The 9,505-nt window shown below is 43.6% G+C and overlaps 1 pseudogene; it reads left to right on the forward strand.

Annotated features, from left to right (window-relative positions):
* Positions 1 to 492: 492 nt before the first annotated feature.
* LOC147890729 (cytochrome P450 71AU50 pseudogene) lies at positions 493 to 2,167 on the forward strand (annotated as a pseudogene).
* Positions 2,168 to 9,505: the final 7,338 nt, after the last annotated feature.

Genomic DNA, 9,505 nt, shown 5'->3' on the forward strand with positions numbered 1-9,505 from the left:
TGATGTATGAGCTATAGCCTTTTCTCGGAAAGTTATGGCCCCATTGTCATCTTCACGAGAAAGGTCATCACCTGATTGAATGGTGATGCAAAAGGAAAATTATTCAAAGGGTACTAGTATGCCACCATGATGGTGAAAGAAATGAGCTTATTCAAAGGCAATACAAGGAGTGAGAATATAAGTTTATTTTAAATATTAGAAAACGAAGATTCTTTCCTTGCCAAGGCTATATGCCCCCCTTGGCCTCTTGTGGAGCCATTTTGTAGTGAAAGAATGTTTAAGAAGAATCTTCATGAGGGACGGCTTAAGACGGCACGTTTATAGAGAGAGACGGGGGGTGCAATCACAATGCTGTTTTGTTAGATTAGCAGATGAGGAGATGGATCTAGTATGGATCTATTTGATAAGGCATCTCGAGGTGGATCTCCCATGGATCTATAAGGCATCTGTGCATCTCCCCAACATCGAATTCGCATTCTGGATCTCCTCAAAATGGATGTATTGCTACTTCCCCCCACGACCGCCACATGGATCTCCTCCCCTTCTTTCCTTGTTTCTGCATTGGCTGCCTCTTTGGCCTTTCTTTATATTATTTCTTCTTTGCTTGATAGAAGCTCCAAAACTCTTCCTCCTGGTCCTCCTCCATTGCCTGTCATTGGTCACCTCCATCTTCTTCGTAATTGTATCCCTCATCAGTTGCTCTCCCGCCTCTCCCACACTTACGGCCCCGTCTTCCTCCTCCGCCTCGGCTCCGTTCCCACCGTCATCGTCTCCTCCCCCTCCGCCGCCCACGAGTTCCTCCATCAGAATGACGAGCTCTTCGCCCATCGCCCTCATATGGAAATCGCCGACCGTACCTTGTATGGCAATAGTGGCTCCGTCTTCATGGAGTATAACGCGCGCTGGCGTGATATTCGCAAGCTCTACGCTCAAGGAATCCTCTCCGCCAAATCCGTCCAGCTTTACAAGTATGCCAGAGACGAAGAGGTCTCGCTGCTTCTTCAGGATCTCGAGAGGCTCTCGGGCTCTGCTGTGCCGCTTCGAAGAATGCTGAGCGCTCTGTCCGCAAACGTTCTTTCCCGTGTTTTGTTTAGCCGCAGGTCACAGTACGGAACTTCGTCGGAGATGATGGACTTGCTTGACGGAATGACGAAGTTGTTCGTGTTACCCCTCATAGGCGATTTCATTCCTTATCTCAAGTGGTTTGATCCCTTTGGTTACCGGAAACAAATGGATGAAGGAGCTAAGGGATATGATGCCATTATGGAAAGAATTGTTTCGACGCGGTTACGTGAGACGCAGGGATCAGATGGCGATGAAGGGTGGACAGATCCTAAAGACATGCTCTCAGCACTCTTGGAGTTCAACAAAAAGACCGGCAACGCCTCTGACACTGGTGTCGTCAAAGCTATGCTTATGGCAAGTCTTGTGCCCTGTCTGATATTTCTTGTATGAACGTAGGAAAGTCAGAGTACCGTTGAGAAGCAACTAAGCAACGTTCTTACATACTGCGTTGTGATATGTGCAGGAGCTGCTAAGCGCGGGCACGGATACGACGTCGTCGACGATAGAATGGGCGATGGCGCAGCTAATGCGCAATCCAGAAAAGATGGAGAAGCTAAGGGAGGAGCTGGATCGAGAGGTGGGGAAGGAAGTACAAGTGCAGGAGACTGATTTCTCCAAGCTACCATATCTGCAGGCGGTGATGAAGGAGACGTGGAGGCTACATCCACCACTGCCATTACTGCTACCGCATTTTGCGAAGCAAGAGACCGAGGTGGCCGGCTACAAGCTACCCAAGAACACACGTTTAATGGTGAACGTTTGGGCAATGGGGAGGGATCCAAGCGTGTGGAAAAGCCCTGAGGACTTCTTTCCAGAACGTTTCCTTGGAGAGGGGGAGGGCAAGGGCATGGGAGTTTATGGGCGTGACTATGCATTGATGCCATTTGGCACCGGTCGTCGAGCATGCCCTGGCATTCACCTCGGTATTGCCGTCTCGTACCTCGCCGTTGCCAACCTCGTGCATACCTTCGACTGGACCACGGAAGTTCCTATCGTCATGGATGAGGTTGCTGCTGTCACGAACTCTCTCGCACAGTCCCTCCATCCCATCCCCGTGCTGCGACATTCCCATCCCCCTCTACGCGGAGCAGCCGCAGCTTAGGCAATAGGGTGTTTGCCGACCTGATGTGGCTAGCATAGAGAAAAAATAAGAATATATTCCTCTCTGGCGAGTTCCTCCCTTACTGTGTAAGACATATTACAACATAAATAAAGGTAAGGTGGAAAATCTTCATATAATTGGAATATTTGGGAGACGGCTCCCAATTATCTTATCTGGAGTTGTACCTATTAAACAAATGAGCTCCGTACAACAAAATAAAAGACTATAGAACCTTTGTTAGTAATTGCCTCCTTAGAGGGCTCGTGCTCCATGTATTTCTTTTTACCAAGAACTCATTACATAAAGCTATAGAAAAGTAACCACTTCTACATGCTTTGTTTTAGGCACCAACAATTTGAGCTTTAGTTTTTATTTGTCATTGAATATCGTGCATTGGTAAGTGGTTCGTCATATGAGTCTTTTGAGTAACACTTATTTCATTAATTTTGAACTCATATGTCTACTTTTGGACTATTCCTTAAAATCCTTCCCAAATGAAAAGTTTACTTTATGAAACTGTCATTCGAGAATCAAAAGTTTACTTTTTGGCACTATCATTTTCACATAATACATTTTAAAATATCTCTCTTCAATGTTGTACAAATAATGCAAAAACTACTATTAAATCCTAAATTTGTATTTCTTGTTTATAAGAATCATATTCTTAAAATAAAAAATCCGAGTTATTAGTTTAAATCCATGAAAAACCATGCTATTGAGGATTCACAACATTTTAAAAATGTATACATAAGAGACCTGTAAGACTCTTTTTACTTTCAATGCAGAAAACTATAACACTCTTGAATATTTAAGAAATTAAAAGGTTTATATAGACATGAGACATGATGGAAGCCTCTTTTGTACTCCAAAAAATAGCAATAGCTATGCTTGCAATTTTACATTATCATGTCATAAGTTTTACAACAAATATTGCTCTGGATGAATCTTTGTACAAAGGATCTCCTATGGCCTTTTCAATAATTTAAATTTTCCTTTACAATGAGTTTAGTACAAATGGGCGATCCAAACATTTGCTTGTTTGAATGTCCTTTTCTATCATGATCACAGAAATGAGCGATCCAAACATTTGCTTGTTCTACCACCACCACCTTCACTCTTTCTCGATATTTGAATGGTGTTATCATGGGCATTCTTCATTTGCGCTATCTCCTTCTACTTCCTCCTGGGCGAGCATCTTTATGAACTCTGTAATGTGCGTAATAATTGATTGCGGTAATTTTATTTTGTCTTCTACATCATATCCCATGTGCTTCTTTGTTTTCTTTGACCTTGATTTCCAGAATACTATGACTGTCTCTATGGAAAGTCTTGAAATTGCATCATGGTTTGGGACCCATTCCTTTTTTAGACAACTACTATACAATGTACTGTTATCTTGGTTCTCCTTCCTACCCCTTGGCTCATACCATACCGCTGTAAATGTTGTAGCTCTCCCCCAGTCATCCATGCTCATGTCAACTACTTTCGCAACCCAAAACTTCACGTTTTCATGTTCATCATCCGATGGTCGAACTGCAACAAAACAATGGACATCTATGTCTATTTGTGGCATAAACTCTCTCTTCTTGGGTCCACAATATGGACGTGGGAGCAACGATTCAAACTCATTTTCAAAGAGACCACATGCTGGACGCAAGTCATTACCAACATTTGGCCAAAATAAAGGTCGTTCTGTCTTAATATCATCTTCTCGCATTTTTGCAAGGTCCTTTATCAATTGGTAGGTCTTGCTAATTACAACAGTAGTGTGTTCCTTCCAAGAGGGCTTCCAATCAAGAAATCTCTGGAGCATTTCCTCTTTGTATGTAATAAAAGCTTTTAAGCCTTCTATTTCACCTTTGGATTTCTCATTGAATTCTTTTATAGGAGCCCATGTTGGATGCATTTCTTTGCTCAAGATTGAAGTTAAGAGAGAGTAAGGTTCTTCAGGTTTCCATTTTGTATCAAGAGAATAGTGTTGCCATTGCATCACTAGTTTTTCATCCTTTAAGAAAAAGCGAAAATAGTGAGGAGCGCTATGACCTATCAGGGCATCACCACCTTTTTGTATGAAAGGTAGAATAAAGCTCTTCCAATCATACATCCTCTCAACCATTGAGCATATTGTTCCTTCCTTACGGCCACCAACTTGCCTCCCACATTTTCTTATCGAGTCATCCATCGTCTCCATGTCCTTGTGTTTTAGTTCTCTTGAAACTGTGCTAAATACCTGATCGATATCCTCATGTGTATGCCCAACCAACAAAAACCCAACTTCAATCTCATTGAAGATTCTATGAGCAATTAGCATTGAGCAAAATGCAAAGAAGAGTACATTCTTATTCTCTCGTCCGCAATTGTCTACTTGTACTCTCAAAGTTGCTGGTAGGCGACCTTTTTTTGCATGTACATTGTGAATTGCCTTCATAACGGATGTTCAACTTGATTGCTATCATGTAGATGCAAGGAATCAATCCATATGTCTGCAAAAAACTTAAATCTGTGCACTAACACTCCACATAAATGTGTCTTTAAAAAGTATTTGCCTTTTAGCTTAGGTGGAGTGTTAACGAATCGAGGTAATGTTGTTGTATTTTGATCCATACCATCTACAATAACGCACATGTACTCATTTGGGTGAGAAATAGCTTGCTCCTTCCAAAATGCATATTTTATTCTAGAATGTCGAACAAGTCCATGATGAAATTCTCTCTTTTTTTTGTAAGCTTCTTTTTGTTCTGGAGATGTTGCACTCTCAAGCGCTCGCTTTAGATCATCACAGTCATTGCACTTTGATATTTTTTGCCTCTTTGGGATTTTAAGATGTCCAAAGCTTTTTTTCCAAAGAGTATACAAGTATGAAAAGATGCCGATGCATGCCCTCTTTGCCTCTGTGTTTCTCCAGTAGAGTTAAATACTTCTTTTTTGGTTATCATCCATACTGGTCATCATCAGTAACTTTTTGAATTCTCATCTGCGCAAATGTCCAGTGTTCCACTTGTTCAAATCCCAAGACTTGACATTCTTATTTGCAAATGATAACATTTGTAAAATATCTCCCACTCTAAAATCCAAAGATATGCACTTTGTATTCCTGATGACATGTGTTGGATAAGTCTCATCTCGGTCCCATGTAATAAATGCTTTGTTGGAAGTATTATAGGGCATAACATCTCCAAGGATTTTCATATCCCCACACTTATGCTTTAGCTCAACATGTGCACTAAGAATCCTTGATACGATAACTGCCACCTTATCTTTGCCAAGTCTTCTAAAGTGACAAATAGAATTTGGATCACTTTCATGGATTGTAGCAAATGCAATTACTTCTCTTTTGCAACATAGAATCACCTCCATCCCCGGAATAAATTTTGTAGCGATCTCCTTTGTGAGTTTCCTTTACAAACAAGCTGTAACAACCATTATAAAGAACATTAGTCTCTTCTCAATAATCTACTTTATTAATGATTTAAAAATCTAGATCTTGTTTAAAAATTTAATCAAACCCTAAATCCTAACCCCCAAACCCTAAACCCTAATTTGACCCTTGAAACCATAAACCCTAATTTCTAAACCCTAAACCCTAAACCCTAATCCCTAATTCCTAAACCCTTAAACCCAAAGCCCTAGATCCTAAACGTTAATTCCTAAACCTAAATCCTAAACCCCTAAATCCTAATCCCTAAACCCTAACCCCTAATCCCTAATCCAAAAATCCTAATCCCAAAACTCTAATTCCTAAACCCTAACCCTTAACCCCTAAACCCTAATACCTAAACCTAAACTCGTAAGCCCTAATCCCTAAACCCTAACTCATAATCCCCAATCCCTAAATAATAAATGTTAATCTTGACTCTCTAAACCCTCAACCCTAACCAATAAAAACCCTAAACCCTAAACCCTAACTCCCAAACCCTAAACCCTAAACCCTAACTCCTAAACCCTAAACCCTAACTCCCAAACCCTAAACCCTAACCCCCAAAACCTAAACCCTAAACCCTAAATCTTAAACCCTAACCCCCAAACCCTAAACCCTAAACCCTAAACCTTAAACCCTAAACCCTAGCTCCCACACCCTAAACCATAAACCCTAAACCCTAATCGCCAAACCCTAAACCCTAAGCCCTAAACCCTAACTCCCAAACCCTAAACCCTAAACCCAAACCCCCAAACCCTAAACCCTAAACCCAAACCCTAAACCCTAAACCCTAAATCCTAAACCCTAATCCCCAAACCCTAAACCCTAAACCCTACCCCCTAAACCCTAAACCCAAACCACCAAACCCTAAACCCTAACCCCCAAACCCTGAACCCTAAACCCTAACCCTCAAACCCTGAACCCTAAACCCTAACTCCCAAACCTTAAACCCTAAACCCTAAACCCTACCCCCCAAACCCTATATCTAAACCACCAAACCCTAAACCCTAACTCACAAACCCTAAACCCTAATCCTAACTCACAAACCCTAAACTTTAAACCCTAACTCACCAAACCCCAAATCCTAAACCCAAACCACCAAATCCTAAACCTTAAATCCTATGAGTGTTTTCAGTAATATCATTTATTTAAGTAATAGTTTTAATTAGAATTCATAAGTAGTAGTGGAATTGACAATAGGAATGTGGGAATGGGAGTGGGAGTTGGGAGGGTGGTAGTGGGAGAAAGGGAGAGTGGGAAAGTGGAGAAAGGGAGTGTGGGAGGGTGGTAGTGGGAGTAAGGGAGAGTGGAAGAGGGAGTGGGAATGGGGGCAATGGGGGTGGGAGGATGGGAGTGGGAGTGGGAGAGGGAGTGGCGGTGGGAGAATGGGAGTGGGAGTGGGAGAGGGAGTGGGAATGGGGGATGGGAGGATGGGAGTGGGAGTGGGAGGGGTGGGGAGTGGGAGTGGGAGGATGGGAGTGGGAGAGGGAGTGGGAATGGGGGAGGTGGGGGTGGGAGTGGGAGGGGTGGGGTGGGAGGATGGGAGAGGGAGTGGGAATGGGGAGGTGGGGGTGGGAAAATGGGCATCGGAGTGGGAGTGGGAGAGGGAGTGGGAGGATGGGAGTGGGAGGGGTGAGGTGGGAGGATAGGGGTGGGAGAATGGGAGTGGGAGTGGGAATGGGGGGGGGAGGGGTGAGGGTGGGAGGATGGGAGTGGGAGTGAGAGGTGGAGGTGGGAGGACGGGAGTGGGTGGGAGAATGGGAATGGGAGTGGGAGAGGGAGTGGGAATGGGGGAGGTGGGGGTGGGGTGAGGGTGGGAGGATGGGAGTGGGAGTGGGAGGGGCGGAGTGGGAGGATGGGAGTGGGAGAGGGAGTGGGAATGGGGAAGGTGGAAGAATGGGCGTGGGCGTGGGAGTGGGAGAGGGAGTGGGAATGGGGGAGGTGGGGTGGGAGGATGGGGGTGAGAGTGGGAATGGGGTGGGAGGATGGGAGTGGGTGGGAGAGGGAGAGAAGATAATCTAATGGAGAGGCCAATGGGAGAGGAGATAATGATATAGAAGGACCAATGAGAGAGATATATATATTGGGATAAACATATATTTATATGTACATGTATATATATATTGGGATCAACATGGGGATCACACAGATTGATACTACAATTGTTTTGTACTTAACGATGAAAATAACCTAATTAAGACAATGCATTGTAGCGTGCAAGCTAAAGAAAGTCATTGGGAGCCATATATACCTCTATTTTGCTTTTGTCTTCCATATTTCATTCTACAACATCCAACCTTGTTTTTCCTTGACCACTTTTTAAAATTTCATTCTACAACCTTGGTCAAGAAATGGCATCCCCTACCTCCTCTAAATCCTCTTAGCAATAGCCCAACCCCCTCCCTTTAGCTTCTAGCCTTTCCACCATAGACATTGTGCCTTCCTCTGCTCCACCTTCTCGATAAGCCTTGTTTCTAGCTTCCTCATGCCATTGACACTTCCATAGAGCCTCTCCAATTATTATTATTATTATTATTTTTTTGCAAAAAAGAGACTTCTATTAAGTAAGAAAGAAACTCGCTAAAGCAAGCTCTATGCAGAAATACAACATGCTAAGCATGTAATAAAAAACACCTCAGAAGAATGAGGTAGAAAGAAACCAAGGCTGAGGTTGAAAATGCCAACTCAACCCTGTAGAAGTCTCAGCAAAGAAGGGAGAGTCTCTCCAATCTCTAAGAAAATCAACTCTCCTAGAGGAGGCTTCTTGAGAGGATCCCTACATGGTCACCCAAATGGCCATCAGAGTGTGTACTATATCTCTCCAAGTACTGCTAAGAAGGGTGAACCTAAGAACCCTCCAAAGCCTTAGTGCATCAGGCTCTTCAAATGTGCCATGCTGCAATGCTAGCTAAGATCTGCTGTGGAGAGTCAATCGAGGAATGAGAAACCCTGAAGAGACTTTCTGGAACATCCTCTAGAGAGCACGACTCCACAAGGTGTCATTGGATGTGAAGAGCCCAAGAGGAGTCATGTCTCTCAAAGAAAACCTGGGGCCCTAAAAGAATGAGCCAAGCCACTGATCCCCAGGTCATATAGAAGGGGAGGTGAACAAAAGTGCCAAAAAGTCTTGCAATCCCCTTCCATATGATTCTCGCTTGTCTGTAATCCCAAAGGCAATGCTGTATTGTCTCTGAAGTAGAAAGGCAATGAGGGCAAGTAGGGTGAACCCCGAACCTGGATCTCCAATGGTTCACTGCTATCCCACCATGAATAGAGAGCCAAAAGAAGAGAGTGATTTTTCTATTTTGGTGGGATTCCCAGAGCCTCTACCAAAAAATTTTCTACAAGTCAGCAGAAATCCAAAAGTTCTCCCAATGAGGAGCTCTAGTAGGCCTCCAACCCCTAGAGTTGAGCTAGAATTTCTTGGCATTACTGACCGTGTAACGAAATAAGGGGATGCCCTTCTCTTGGTGACCTTCATCTATCCATTCCCATTCCCTAGGGTCCCACTACAAAGACTTAATTGGGACACCTCCATAGAGCCATAGCCTCCATGAGCCCAGGGCAATGAGAAGCGTCCAAGTACCATTGTGAAAGAGAGCCATGCTCCAAGAAGCCCACTATCCTGACTGGCTGAAATGGTACCTTCAACAAGATATCTTCTATGGATCTGGATAGCCTACCCCCCAAAGAAACATCAAAGACTAAGGTATCCTCATGTGTGTCATGAAAAGCAATCACCTGTAAAGGAACTCCCAATCTGGAAAATGCGCCCATCCAGGTGGAGCAAGAAATAGGCATGTCATCTGTGTCCACCCAATCCAAGGGCAAGGCTACATCGATCTACTAGACTGCTATCCCTACACTTCTTGTGAGATTAAGAACCATCTGTGCCTATTGGTTTGCAAGAAGCTTCCTAA

This window comes from Dipteris shenzhenensis, chromosome 18, assembly GCF_047967505.1.
Source record: "Dipteris shenzhenensis isolate YYH24624 ecotype China chromosome 18, Dip_SZ_1.0, whole genome shotgun sequence".
NCBI classification, from domain to species: Eukaryota; Viridiplantae; Streptophyta; class Polypodiopsida; order Gleicheniales; family Dipteridaceae; genus Dipteris; species Dipteris shenzhenensis.